Source organism: Triplophysa dalaica, unplaced genomic scaffold, assembly GCF_015846415.1.
Source record: "Triplophysa dalaica isolate WHDGS20190420 unplaced genomic scaffold, ASM1584641v1 Contig11, whole genome shotgun sequence".
Lineage (NCBI taxonomy): Eukaryota > Metazoa > Chordata > Actinopteri > Cypriniformes > Nemacheilidae > Triplophysa > Triplophysa dalaica.
The window spans coordinates 236,848-252,576 of record NW_026622645.1 but is presented as its reverse complement, the minus strand read 5'-3'; the positions used below and the strand labels follow the sequence as shown (position 1 = coordinate 252,576).

Sequence of the window (15,729 nt, the reverse complement as noted above, 5' to 3'; positions counted from 1 at the left end):
TCAGGTGTAATGGAAGTCCAGGTTGCTTTGATACCTGCCTTCGGGTCATCTGCATTGTTGGGTCTGGTGTCTCTTGACAATGCCCACTAGATTCTCTGTGGGATTCAGGTCAGGCAGGTTTGCTGGCAATCAAGCAAAGTACCACCATGGTCATTGAACCAGCTTTTGGTACCTTTGGCAGAGTGGGCAGGTGCCCAGTCCTGCTGGAAAATAAAATCAGCATCTCCATGAAGCTTGTCAGCAGAAGGAAGCATGAAGTGCTCTAAAATTTCCTGGAAGATGGCTGCGTTGACTGTGGACTTCTGTGGCACCTGCCCACACAGCCAAAGGTACCGAAAGCTGGTTCAATGACCACGGTGGTACTTTGCTTGATTGGCCAGCAAACCCACCTGACCTGAACCCCATAGAGAATCTTTTGAGATGTTGGTCTATTTTGCCTTCATGTCTTCTTTTGCTCTAATGGAACGGAAATATCCAAAATCCACATTAAGGTGTCTGTTTTAAGCCTTCTATACCCTCTTCAGAATATTTAAACTAGGGCTGGGGGATGTGTTTAAAAAAACGACTTTAAAACCATTGCGATATAAAATAATATCGGGTGTGTTTGACTTCGTGCAGCCTGTATAGACCGGGATGGACACGTCAATAGCCAAACAAACACGCACACAGGAACATGCACACACACACACACACACACACACATGAGCGCCACACGCACAAACCAGTTTTGCAGTGACTTATTTTATCAGATAAACCATAGCTTTTATGCAGTAGAAAAATGTTGTAGGTTTCCTGAAATTTCATCCTTCCTTTCATATTATCATGCCAGGCATGCGCATATCAACATCACGCTGTATAATCATCCTTCATGTTTATTTTATACTGCTACGATAATATGATAGTGTTTTTTCGTTGTTAAATCATTCTACATATTATTTAATACATTTAGTACAATTTGATTGGGGGTTACGTTGTAAATTAATCCTACATGTTTCTTTTATGCTGGTAGAATAATCTGACAGGTTTTTTTGTGTTTATTTTAAGATTGTAGGACTATCTGACTGTTTATTTTTCATTGAAAAATCATCCGACCAGTTTATTTTGTTGACGTGCTTTAGATTAAATGATGTTTTAAGCAAAACCTCACACTCGCAGGTCTGTACCTGTGTTCGAATTGTCCTACCCTGTCAGATTTTCCTACCGCAGGGCAGGACAATTCGAACACCGGTAAAGCCCTGCGAGCATGAGGTCTTTCTCTTGGTCTATCTGTGCAGCGACCGGCAGAAAACAGAAACCCATTCAACCTACCAACAAAACGGTCAAAAGTTCGTCTTTGCAAATAATAATAGCAGATGTTTTAAGAGGTTTTCTTTTGGTTCTGTATAACGACCGGCCTCCTGGTGTGAATCTCTTCTGCACTAACGGAACCTCAGTCATCATTAAAACAACATATGAAGTGCAATTGCTTTTGTGCCTGTTATTCGCACTACATGGAGAGCCAATAGACAACGCGGATAAAACTTTTAAAAGTTATACAAACTACATATATAACGTTGGTACTTTTGCGCCCTTGGGCCCTTGTGTGTTTAACTGTGTTCATGTTGTATTGCACACAGTTTTTCCTTCTCCCTCTTTCTCTCTCTTCGGGTTGGGCCGATAGACGATGCCATCGTACATTGCCGATGGCTGATAGACATGATGATGTTGAGCTGGCATTGTTATTCCAACATATGTTTCACTTTTGTCACATGACTCTTGCTGCTCTGTGCTGCTGGCTGCGCGTTGTGAACAAATGAAAAGCTTTTTTCCAAAACGCATTAAACGCCAAATTTAGTGAAAAAAAATGAGTTTGTCATGCCATTTTGCTGTGTACTAAACCTATCCACTGCTCCATCAATGTTTCATGCCAAATCGCTATATTTCCTTATTTAAAATGTTCTGCAAGATGCAGTTTATTTCCAAAACGCTGTAAGTTCCAAACCTGTTTTTAGCCTAATTGCAATATCTATTCTCGACCAATCAGAATTGGCTCGTTAGTGGTATTTGTATGCGTGTTATTTTTAAATTTGTTGTATGTGGTGGAAAATATTGAAACATGAAATTGAAAATATTTATTTTATTTTACTATTTAGTTTGTCACTATTTATTTTATTTGGCTGTTATTTTTTCATGTATTTATTTGATTTATATTAATTTATAGTATGAGTCCCTGATGTCATGTGTTGCATGTTCTCTTGTTTGTTTGTTTTAAAAAAAAAATAAACCAACATCTTTTTTAAAAATTTGTAGCATTTTGAAAAAAATTTAAATAAACTTTGAATTTATAATCGACAATATTGTTGTTACATTTAACAATCAACAATTTAACATGTTCAGACTGAGCCAAAAGACCATTTTAACAGGATAAATTGAATATTAACAAAATGTATGGGCCTAGGTAAAAAAATGTCATTTTCATGAAAACTATTCAAATGGATTCATAGGGTTTTGGAAAAGAGCTCTTCAAATACGAACAAGACAACAGGCATAAAACATCACTCTGTACAGATCAGACAAGCCTGACTTTATAACTGTAGGTTGTGCTGTATAAAGAGGACGCGCAGTTTGCGCAGACCCGCCTGTCCTTATAATTGTAAATCATAAAATTGCGCAACTAACGTTGTATAAAAACGTACGTAAACTGTACTGTTATTTTACATGGTCATGCTACTAGGAGGGTTAAAGCTGGAGTAAGCAAGGGATAGTATGAACACATTTTTTATTAGACACAAGACACAGACAATTATTGGTTAAGTCAAATAAATATTTTCCTGCTTTCCTGTAGCTCAGTGGTAAGAGCATTGCGTTTACAACGCAAGGTTGTGGGTTCAATCTCAGGGGATTGCAAATACCTATGTAAAATGTATAGGATAAAGCAATGTAAGTCGCTTGGATAAAAGCGTCTGCCAAATGCCTAAATGTAAATGTAATGTAAATGCAGATGTTTTGAGCTGTTTTTTGAACATTGTGAAGGATGCTGCAGTTCGGTGGAGGCTGGCAGTTCATTCAACCAAAGGGGAACCGAATGAGTAAAGGTTTTCTAAAGCGATTTGATGCCTCGCTTTGATGGAACAGCCAGGCGTCGCTCATTTTTAGACTGAAGATGATGGGAGGGGATTTACACCTGAAGCATTGAGTTAAGGTAAATGGGCAAATTTGCTGTTATCGCTCTGAAGGCCAGTGTTAGCGGTTTAAACTTGATGGGGGCGGCAACTAGTAGCCAGTTAAGGAAAATCAGGAGGGTTGTTACATAGGCTGATTTACAATTAGACGTGCGGCTGCATTCTGGATCATTTTCAAGGGCTTGACTGCATTGGTTGGAAGGCCGGCCAGTAGAGAATAGCAGTAGTCCAGTCTTGATATGACCAGAGCTCAGACTAACAGCTGAGTGGCATGCTCCAACGAGAAGTTTGAGAGGTTGGTGCGATGTGGGAGGTGAATTTCAGCTGGTCATCAAACATCAACACCAGGTTCCTCGCAGACTTCGTCTAGATTTCATTTTTTTATTTTTTGTACTTTATACCTACATGTTTCATCTCAATTTTGCCCTCAATAAAACAGTTTGGGGGATTATAATCAGTGTCTTCTGAACCTTCCTATCACCTCCCCTTAACCCCATTTGGGGCGCACTTCAACAGAAACGATGTTTATAAATGGATTTTATATTGCTAGTAGCTGTGTTACAGGTAAAAAAAGAGTGATGATCTCAAACCTTATGACATAAACCATATGTGCGTAGTTGCAATTTCAATTTTGAGTTTCATCCCTAATAATCAACAACAGAAAGGCAAATACCCAGCTACATTATGTAAATGTTTATTCTTTGTATTGTACTTCAAACAACACAAGCTCTGGTTTTATTCTTGGAGAAAACTTTCAGGGTATGAAAGTAACCATAGCAACTCACTCTCTGAAGATAACCTGCTCCGGAGAAGGTTATGTCCCAGGGTTACTTAATTTTAAGGAAATGTTACTAAGCTTTAGGGGTTGTGTAAGAATAATATTTCTTTTGTCCTCTTGTCTAAGTATTATTCTAAGGTTGAAGAGTCTGGTCGACGGAACACACAGAGTTTCAGGATCCTGGAGACCAAGAATGACACAGACACAGAAGTGCAATTCAATCAGAGTCCCAAGTTTAATGTATTAAGGACTAATATTTATATGCTTGAAACAGGAGGTAACATTGGTCATGGAAAATCACCAGAATGGAAAATCACCAGACCTTCTGTTTATTCTTACTTCCCCTGAGAAGAATCAGATAAGATATCACAAAGTATGTATTCGATATGTGTCTTTATACACTCAACATTACAGTATCAAAACAATTGTCCCTTGACATCATTAGGAACCTTGAGATGGAGACCAACGGATACTCATATCAGCATAAGACAGCATAAGACATGATACAACTTTCAACGAGGTTAAACAACAGGACAGTAAGGAATAAGTAATATGCTAATAATAAAACAAATGAATGCATATGATAGATGAATATTGTATTAGACACAGCCGAAATATTGTCGAGGACACAGACGAAATCCAGATTCTCACAGGTTGTCCGCGCATCGGTGTACTTTTGATGAGCGTCAAGTGGGCATGAAAGCACAGATTATGTAAAATATATAATAAATTTACAGCAATATTACAATTACATTTCCAATCTCACCCATCGCAATTCAGCATTCACAACTTTTTGTTTTATTAACTTTATTATTAAACCTTTTAAAATGAAATAATCTTTAAAAAAATAGTGTAAGCTGTTATTGTTTAACTTTATGTATTTATATATAATACTGTATATACTTTGAATTAGGTTTATTAAAACATCTCCAAATATCACTGGATAAATATACACACCTTACAATTTCCAACAGTTAATGGATGTTAACAGTGAAGTATTTTAACTCAATTGCATATTAGTACTCTTGTCCACTTATTGGGCAATATTTGACGCATTGGGTCAAAGATAGTTGTGGCCTAAACATTAGAGAGCCAGATTTAAAACGCAAAGGTTGCAAGTTTGATTCCAGGCTGGCAGGTTTCCAAGGCTTAATTAGGGGACCCCCAATGGGATCACAAATGGCATATTGTTCACATATTTAAATTCTTATTATAATTTGATATCAATTTACATAAAAAATACCTAAAAAATTTGACTTCAGTATAACTTAAAATGTCTTTCTGATCCTCAGCCTCCTACAGTTTAATATTGAAAGGCCTTTCTCTAAATTACAATTAGACTTTCAGGATAGGCCGTTTCCACCTCTTTTAACATTTGGAAAACCATGACCTTTTAGCAAACAAGGTCAAAAGAAACTAAATGTTTGTGTATTTGAAAGGGATATATAAAGGGTATAATGTTTGACTCGGCCTAACATTTTAAACCTCTACCTCTGTCCCAGCAGACCTTCATCCATCCATCCATCCATTTTCTACCGCTTATCCGAACTACCTCGGGTCACGGGGAGCCTGCGCCTATCTCAGGAGTCATCGGGCATCAAGGCAGGATACACCCTGGATGGAGTGCCAACCCATCGCAGGGCACACACACACACTCATTCACTCACACACTCACACCCTACAGACAATTTTTCCAGAGATGCCAATCAACCTACCATGCATGTCTTTGGACCAGGGGAGGAAACCGGAGTACCCGGAGGAAACCCCCGAGGCACGGGGAGAACATGCAAACTAGACCTTCATCCTCTGCTGCAAATTAATTATCATTCATAGTGTAGTGTACTGGATAGCATTACACATTTTTTTCCCTCAATTTTGACCAATGTAGTAGTTTCTAGAATTAAAAGAGCCTCCATTAATATGACTACATCAGCAACTGTTGCAAATAAAACAGATTCAAGGCAAAGTCAGTTTTCAGAAAACCAAATAAAGGTCGATTACAGGAAACATACAGAGGAGGAACATAAAAGTGGTTTAATACTGCCTTCAAAATTACAAATGTGATAAAATACGTAACCCAGGCTGTAACCCTGTTCCCTGAAAAAGCGGGAACGAAATGCTGCGTTTCAAACGCTATGGGAGAACAGTCTTTGTACGACCGGTTGTGAAGCACGTGTATCAAACACGGCAAAAATTATTTTGGCTTTAAATAACCTTGCCAGGTTAAGTGTCTAATTACACCAGAACCTGCAGGTTATAAATACACGTGAATGCGGACGCATCATCAGGTTCCAACTTTGTCTGAAAAGACGTCTGGGCACACCTACAGTGTTGCATTTTCCACCAGCCCAGATGTGACTCTGCAAGACTTGGTGGGAAGAGAAGGCTTTTTCAGGGATGATGACGTCCCAGGGGAGAGATAGCTAGCCAGCCAGCGTGTCTTCCACCATGGGCATCGCCATGTATCACCATGTCTTCGCACCAACTATGGTTGAGTAAATTGACGTTGAAGGAACAAAACACGGGAGGAATGAGGTTTCTGCCATGGGTGAGATAGCTCGCCATGGAGATCCTCAAAGAAAGGGAGGACCCGTAGAGGGGGGGCTCTGGCACTCTGAATAGTGCAATTGAATTATCTCTGCCACCCAAGGTTTGGACAGCCAGCGATCAGTATTACATTTACATTTAGCAGACGCTTTTATCCAAAGCGACTTACAGTGCACTTATTACAGGGACAATCCCCCTGGAGCAACGTAGAGTAAAGTGTCTTGCTCAAGGACACACTGGTGGTGGCTGCTGGGATCGAACCAGCAACCTTTTGATTTACCAGTTCAGTGGTTTAACCCACTAGACCACCATCTCCACCGTATTAACGATAGACCCTGCTCCCTCACCCTGGATAGAGTGGGGGAAATTAGACATAGAGGAGGGAAAGCATACAGAAGTATGTCTGGCCATGGGTGGGCTAATGCATCAACACCTAGCAGTCCATTTCCATCCTTTAGCGTTTGAGGCATTGAGCATTTCTTGTGAGGCGAAGAGATCTACGGCAGCCTGACCGCATCTCTGCCATATTTGAGACACCACCTGGGGGTGAAGTTTCCACTCCCCGTATAATGGATTTCCCCTGGACAGCAAGTCCGCTCCCATGTTTATAATTCCCGGAACGTGAGTAACTCTGAGGGATAAAAGCCTTGTATCGGCCCAAACAATCAGCTGCTCTGCCAACTGATCCAACTGAAGAGAGCGTGTGCCTCCTTGTTGATTGATGTAAGCCACCACTGTGGTATTGTCTTTCTTTACCAGAACATGCTGGCTTTTGATGAAGCCCAGAAAATGTTTCAGTGCTAACCATACTGCCATCAACTCCAAATAATGTATATGTTTGTGAGTCAGCTTCGGAGGCCACAAGCCGTTCACCGACCTGCCCATTAAATTCGCTCCCCACCCTATAATGCGTCCGTTGCCACTCTCGATAACACCGCCCCTAAGGGAATCCCCGTCCTGAACGTCACAGGGCTTTTCCTGTGCCTGATTGCTCTGATGCACGCATGAGGGATCCTCACAGGCCGGCCCAGATGCCGCAGAGAGCACTGACGCAAACGCGCGATCCAGAGCTGAAAATGTCTCATTTTGAGCAGCCCCAATTCCACTACACAGATCACTGAGGCCATAAGCCCCAGCAATCGTAAGCATAGTCTATACGGTACCACTTTCCCCATCTGAAAACGGTCGAGGCATTGTGTGAAAGACAAGATCCTCTCCTCTGTCAATGTTACTTGGTACGAGAGGGAATCTACGTTGAGCCCCAGATAATCTGTCTGCTAAAAAGGCTCCAGTCGGCTCTTTATCATGTTGATCTTGAACCCTAAATTGCTGAGGTTATTTAATACAATCTTTCACTGCTTGCTCTCTCAACGAGAGAGCATATGAGATAATGTCTATGTAAGACAATATTCTTATTCCCTTATCCCTGAAAGGGAACAGAGTTGCTTCTACACACTTGGTAAAAACCCTTTGGGCTAAAGACAGTCCGAATGGAATAGTTTGAAATTCGTATGCTGTGCCTTGGTGTGCACATCTGAGGAATTTTCTGTGAGAGGGGTAAATATCTATGTGAAAATAAGCATCTGTCAGATCGACTTTCACAAACCAATCGTTTGGACGAATCGATCGACAGAGCACTTTGTGTGTCAACATTCTGAATGAATACTTTCTCAAGTGCTTGTTTAACACACCAAGGTCCAGAATAGGACAGAGCGCTGTTTCTCCTTTCTTTGGGATAACAAAATAGCGTGAATAAAAACCCTGACGGCTCTCCTCCTCGGGCACTACTCTGATTACTCGTTCATTTAACAGAGTTTCCATTTCGACCGATTCCCCCTGTGCTACTGACATCAAAACCCCATTGAACCAAGGTGGTTTCATTGCAAATTAAAGCCTGTATCCCCGTGAAATCGTTGCCAAGACCCACAAAGGAACTGCGCATGCGCGCCAGTCTGTTATGCGGGCCGAGAGAAGAGCTCCGCTGGCGAAGGAGTGAGCACTCCCCCCAGTGGTGAGACAAGGGGAGCGCTTTTAATGCATTTGGACTTTAGAGAATCTTTTTTGTGTTTGGGACATATCGCCCTCGGCTGTTTGCGATAGTGGAATGTTTATTCTTATGTTCTCTGAATTCGGGGAGCATTTTGCCTGAATGCGAAAAAGCATTCTTAATTCTTAAATCCCCTGCATATAAAAGCATTCAAGAAAATATCGTGAATGCTTGGTGACACTGAACACAACACTTAGCTCCCTCGTCTTTCTGAGCTCGAGGAGAACAACTCAAACTGGCCCTTACCGAACTGAACACAATAGGGCAGTTTTCCACTTTCTTCTCTAGGTGGGCGGAGTGTCAACCCCTCGTAAGCCGCTCTGTAACTGGCAATTGGTGGAGTGATCTCTGACGTCAGAACCCCACGCCCGCAGATTGACAGGCGGATCAGCCAATAGATTCCCAAATCTGAAACAGAGTACAGACACACAAACGCAACTATACATTGCAAAAAAAGTACATATAAGAGCGTTCTTAACAATGGACCAAACAACCCCTTCGTAGGGCCGTAAGCTGCAAGCATCACCTCCGTTTTTTGCGCATCGCCCAAGCCCGACAGGTTCAGCCATAACGCTCTCTCAAACAGCCATAATGCTCTCTGACACAGCCAATCCCATCACGCGGCCGCAGCCCTGGACCGTGCCACGGGAAAAGTGCAGAATTAAATCATTCACCAAGCAAATCTCGTCCCACAGTACAGGGTTCGGTGCGCCCGAATCCAACTGACGTTCCATCTCCTCAAAAGTCTCTGCTTGATACGCCGACAGTAAATTTACAGCTTTCAGCGAGCATATTGACTGCCCCGCATAATTATACGTTCTTTGATAAATCGATGCGATTACCCGATCCATAGTTTGCGACAGCGAAATCTGCGAGGAGGCAGAACGCCACCTCGCCAATTCAGATGGAGGTGAAAAGCCACTGAAGACTCTACACTGGGGGTCCTGCCAACCCCAGCTACCTCATCCCCTGAACCTCCACCATGGAATTCCCTATGGTGGGGAGCTTGCTCTTAAAAGGGCTATCCCAATAACGGGACATTTCCTTCATGCAAGCCGGCACGGCGGGATTCCCATAGTGAAACACAGAGTGAAGTTAGAAAAAGAACTGACTTCACTTAGGGGATCTTGAACAGGTTTTTAAGATCATAATGTCATTTGAAATAAATTTATTGTTGTTGTCATTATTATTTATATTAATTTACACGTTGACCACTGATCTACAATAAAGTAAAACAGTGATTAAGATCATTGTGTGATTTATTCTTTCTTTTTTAACAAAGAGTTAAAGTTTAAATTTTATTGATTTTTTTTAATCAAATTTTTTTGATTTAAGCTTTATTTTAGTTTTAACAGTCATGCCTATTTATCACAGTGGTGGCTTATGATCGCTGCAATTTTGAAACCAAACAATGCAGAACGTGCATGTCAGTCTCACCTCAACACAGTCAGACCCGTCCTGACATCTTCACTGGGGTCTTTTGCTCCTCTTCCAGCAAAAAATCATTGATTTTCACACACTTGGTGGCCTGTGCTTCGAGTGCTTGTCGTTTCTTCACTCTTAACTTCTCGGTTCCTCCTTTACATTTAGAGATTTTGAGCTTTAAGATGTTTACTGTCATTGCAGGACGTCGTAAAAGTAAATGATGCAGTTACGTATCCGCCGCTCTGTAGCCAGCAGGTCTGTTTCTTAATTCTGAATGACCAATGTTGGTCACGTGTGTCAGACAGCTAGTAGTCGCATGAGCTTCAACGGCAGTGAGACAGAAGCTCAGAAGTGGACTGCTAGAACAATATACTAACTACGCATATAATTACGATTAAAAAAACAGCGTGACTCATCGTCACAAACACCTTGCGGCCCACCGGGAATCTCCCGGTAGTCCCAATTGCCGGTACATGCCTGACCTCATGGTGAATCACGCATGCTCAGTTACCATCCAGCTCATCAGTTCTCAATCGAAAGAGTCCGAAGGAAACAGCTCTCGGTTCAGTATATACAGCCCAGTATCAGCTGCTCGTGCTCTTAAGTTCCCTCTTCAGTCAATTCAGTACTGTGACTAACTGAATAATAAAATGGTTTATTTTGAGTCACTTTGAGTGACTGTCAGACACTCCAGCAAATGAGTAATTTAAGTAATTTGTCATTAATTGCTTAGTGGAGATGTGGAACGTTTAGAACGGTTCAGTCCGATTCGGTGAACCGGATCGACAGGTTCACTGAAACGAACCGGCTCAGAAGAACGATTCGTTCGCGAACCGGCCATCACTAACGTCTACAGGTTCTAAGTAAACACATGTGCTTAACGCTAGCTTATTTTGACCTTGCACTCTGCATGCATTCTTGCATGATATCTCTTGCGATTTAAATCGAGCAAATCTCTGAAGGCGAGGACCAGTATTGATAACAATATTGAGGTGTTTTGCTTCATCCTTAGGAAAAAATCTTACTTGTTTAGAATAGAAAAAATATATGACCTATAACAAACCTATTTCGTCCTCTTAAAAAGAATGCAACTGTTTTTCCCCTTAGGACCTGGAGCTATTGATTGTTTATTGATTACAATACATTTTGCGTATATGGTAATAATTCCTACAAAACAGAACTAATAGGTAATAATAGATAATATGAATTATTAATGCTGTATATTTTTCGTAAAACGTAAAAAAAAAAAAATTGCAAGAGGAAGTGAACCAGGAGCCCATTGTTAAGGACTTCAAGGTGTGGTGGCCTGCACTTTTCAGACATTCTGAGGGAATAAAAACTGGTTAAAGTTAGTTTCTGGTGTTATTTGACAAATACATTATTGTGGTTAGTATAATATAATTTTGTTTGACTGTTCTTGGTTTATATTTCTTTTTTGATTTCAGATCAAAGCAGAGTTCCATTTATGGATTGATTCCATGTAGCTTAGTGACTACTGTACTGTTATAAGAGTTTGTCATGATGTTTTTCTAATGTATTTTTATTCATATTTTAAAAGCTCATTTTTGGACATTTAAGGTTAGGCGCAGTATAAAAAATGGAATGGATCAGTTAATGCTAATGAAATATTCAGTTCGTTTCATAAACAAATTTGCAGAGAAAACTCTTTTTGCTTTCATTGTGTATGTTCTCAATGAATGATATTGTCAAAAGCAGCTTTAGTCTCTTGATAGAATTTGTTTTCAGGAAAAAATCACATATAAGCAATAGATTTTTAGCAATAATTAAGTATGAATTTCATGTTTGTAATTGAAACTTTAAATACATTTAGAGGTTTTGCGAAACATGATGAACACGTTTGACCAATCACAGCGGAGTCCTGTAATGATGATATGCGTTCCTTTGGGGCACATGCTGAATATGTTTGACCAATCACAACAGACTTTGGTGAAATGTTTTTATTGCTCTTAAGCTTTTTGTTGTTCTAATTTTTGACACAATTGCTTCCATTGTTTACCCAACTTGTCGCTTTGGATAAAAGCGTCTGCTAAATGACTAAATATAAATGTACTACACCATCTGACAAATCACATGATACTAGGCTAGCAGATTGGAGGGGATTAGATGGATGAATCGAGGAACAAATCATTTGAGTGTCAGTCAAGAAATAAGGTAAAAACATAATAAGCCTCTTATTACAACATTATAGTGTTTTAACACACTGAATATACATAAACATGTTGTTGAACACTCCATAAACTAAAGTAAGACCTTAAAAATCATATGTTACTTACTCTTTAAAAGTCTAATAATTGTCCCTAAGTGTTATTTACAGTCTGAACATATATTGATATTATATTGATATTAATTGAACATCAAGTAAATAATATTTTGAATTCAGAAAAATAAAGTATATCTTATATTTAAAGTCTATACTTTGTGCCTAATTGATTGTTTCAAAATGAACAGATATTAAATATATAGATATTATGAACATTAAGTAAATTTTATATCTGGTAAATAGAAAGCACTATGCAAATAACTATATAAATGTAGGTCACGCATTTTCTAGCGTTTTCAGAAATTGTACATAAAAGTCACAAAAATCTCAGCCAAGATAACAAGGTAACTGTTGGTAGCACGATATGCGTAGTTCACCTTCATTTCTGGCCTGAGACTGGTGGTCTGGATCATTTGACCTGAAACATGTGGCCTGCAGCTGGATATATCATTAAAACGCATGTAGGAACTGACCAATTTTAATGATACTATTGATTTTTCATTTTGCACCTAATGTTTGTTTAAATAAATAAATGCATTGCCATTTTGCGTATTGCATTTCGAACTGAAATTTGCTACCATTAGGCTGTGGAACTCCACCTACATAAATAAAACAAACCTAAAAATCAATATAAACTAACTGATGTTGTCCAACAAATCTATTCTCAATTTAAGGTGCGTTCATATTTGTAGTTCGGTTCTTTAGTTTTTTTTGGTCCGGGCTAAAAAATAAATAAAAAAGTGCTGATTCGCTTAGCTCTAACAGTTCACCAGAAGAAAAATGATGCCACAAGAATAAAGTACAATGTCAAATTAATCCAGGTGAAAAAAAGGCTGATTATGATCCAAATTAACAATAACGGGTAAAACCGAATCCAACAGAATAACATTCAAATCACTTGATTTTCGGGTTGTATATTGTTATAGCTTCCTGTTTTAGACTTGGTTATTTCAATCGAACCGCCCAGAGTTCATTTCAAATTGGACCAAGACCCATCTTTACAACAGTCTCTGTCGGCTTGTCCACACTCTTAAGGAAATGTTCTACTCTTCAGCACAATAGCAACCACTTAAAACTGAAATTCTTTAAAATACAAACAGAGCAGAATACTAAACATTAATACGTCTCTTCGCTATATTGACTAAAGCACATGTTATTATCATATTTCTATATTTACTATCAATATGACGTCCCATTATTCACACGGTATGAGAAAGAACAAATTAATTGAGGTGTTGAAAAAACAGTATAACTACACTACATCTACTCTTTAGGACCTCCTATCATAAGTCTTACTCAAACAAGACAAGAAAATATGTAAATAACACTTGCTAAATAAACAAAGGAGGTGCCGCAGAGCACATAATATGTTGTCTTCAGTATACGTCTTGTCATTGGTAGAAATTGACAGTCTTGCACAAATAGGGAAATTGAATATGAAAAAATACTTCAAAACTTCAAATTTGAGCATGTGATGAAGAGCAGATATAATCACATCAATATAGCTGGAAGCAATAATGACCGAACCCCATAATGTGGTGGCTTTTAGACAATACACAGTAAAACACTCTATTTTCTAAGAGTTTATTGGAAAATTATCGTGACAGTTCTGTGTTAAGCACACGGTTCAGATCCTGCCCGGGTAACATAAACAATTTCTCATAATCAGAAATAGCTTAAAGGTACAGTTTGTAAGAATTTTGCAGTAAAATATCGAAAAATCACAAGGTCAAAGTTATATATTTTTTTCAGCTCAGTACTTACAATATCTCAAATGTTTCCAACTCTTGTTAAATATTGTGAAAATCGCAATTCTAAACAGTTGACCGGGCCGTTTAGTCGCCTTTCAATGGCGTCATATCCGCATTACGCTTTGTTACCGCCTTTACTGACGTGGCAACCGTGTGACACTGTCGTAGACATATGTGGAAGTAGTTTGAACCGTCGGTCCGTCTAGCATTATTGAAAATGATGTGGGACATTCAAAATACCTTTTATTATGGATTGATTTGTACACTTAAAACTTAGAAATGTTATCACACCATCGAATTGGACAATTACTGTAACATCTATGACTAACAATTTAGTTTAAAACCTTACATTACTTGGGTCTAGTTCATTATAATGAAATAAAATGATTTCATCAAACGCAACATTTATAAAACTTTATTACTTTACCTCTAAAATAATCTTATATGATTTCTTGTTCCTGTCAGATTGATGTATCAGTGGTTCCCATCATTCCACGCTTCTACACAGCGTCATCAAGCTACGCGATTGTTGTTGTTTTGATCTTGCACCCTTTAGCAGAAATATCTACAAACTGTACCTATAAAAAGAAAGTTAACACATACACAGAATTTGTTTTGCAGGTCGGAGTTTTCAAATATATGCAGACAGTGCGAAATGAAGTATAGACAAAAGATTAATTTATTCAAAGAAACGATAGATTAAAAAGAGATATAATGCAATAATAATACAACCGAAACAAACTGAAGCAATGTGAGAAATACTGTAATATATGTTCCCCTTCAGTCGGTCTCTCGACGTTGTGTTGAGAGACGACTGGGGTTTGATCTTGAGAACCTATCATCTCCGAATGGAATTTCTAAACGCCAATAGGATTGGCGAATGGCCCGCCCACGCCAGTCTCCGCCCCGTACATACGGGTATAAAAGGAAGATGGCGGCGGTCATTCACTTACCTTTTGTTCTTCGGAACTGTTTTGCACTATATGTGTCAAATTTATTTTCTTTGAGAGAGTCTTTCTTCTCCTGCCGGCGCAACGTGGAAGCAGCGGATCCCCTGGTGTGAAGACGGCCTTCCCTTCGACTTCCCGGCAAATTCCCAGAGCCTTATTTCTAAAAGAGCATATTTCTCCGGCTGCTGAGCATGTCTCGCAGCTGTGTCCTTGGGTGCGGCAGACTCATTCCCGAGTCAGACGGCCATGAAACCTGCGTCACATGTTTGGGCGTCAAGCATGCTGAAGCAGGTTTCAGTGATAAGACATGTCCTGTCTGCGAGGACATGTCTATCAAGGTGTTGCGGTCACGGCTGGCGACGTTCTTCGGAACTGTTGCCGCCAGCCCGCTCGCTTCTAAGGCGAGTTCGGCTGCCGCTTCGGCGAAGTCGACCGCCTCGACGAGTAGCGGGGGTGATATGGGGACTGCTATGGATGTCACTTCGCCAGCTCCGGCTCGGCGAACCGCCCATACCCCAGTTCGCTCACCTGGAGGCATCTGTGGTTGAACCTTGTGCAGATTGGTGAGGCACAGAAGGCCCGCCTTCTGGACGCCCCCATCTCGCAAGCAGTGCTGTTCGGTGACACCGTGGAGAACGTGGCACAACAGTTCTCCGCGGTACAGAAGCAGACGGAGGGCAATTCAACAGATTTTGCCCCGCCGTGGCATGGCCACCCATCGGTCGTCACGTCCCCGGGCGCAGCCTGCTTCCCAACAGCCCCGCCCCTCTGCTGTGGCCCCTCCGGTTC

At 40.2% G+C, this 15,729-nt stretch overlaps 1 pseudogene; it reads right to left on the bottom strand.

Moving 5' to 3' along the window:
* Positions 1 to 6,512: 6,512 nt before the first annotated feature.
* LOC130417068 (uncharacterized) lies at positions 6,513 to 9,102 on the bottom strand (annotated as a pseudogene).
* Positions 9,103 to 15,729: the final 6,627 nt, after the last annotated feature.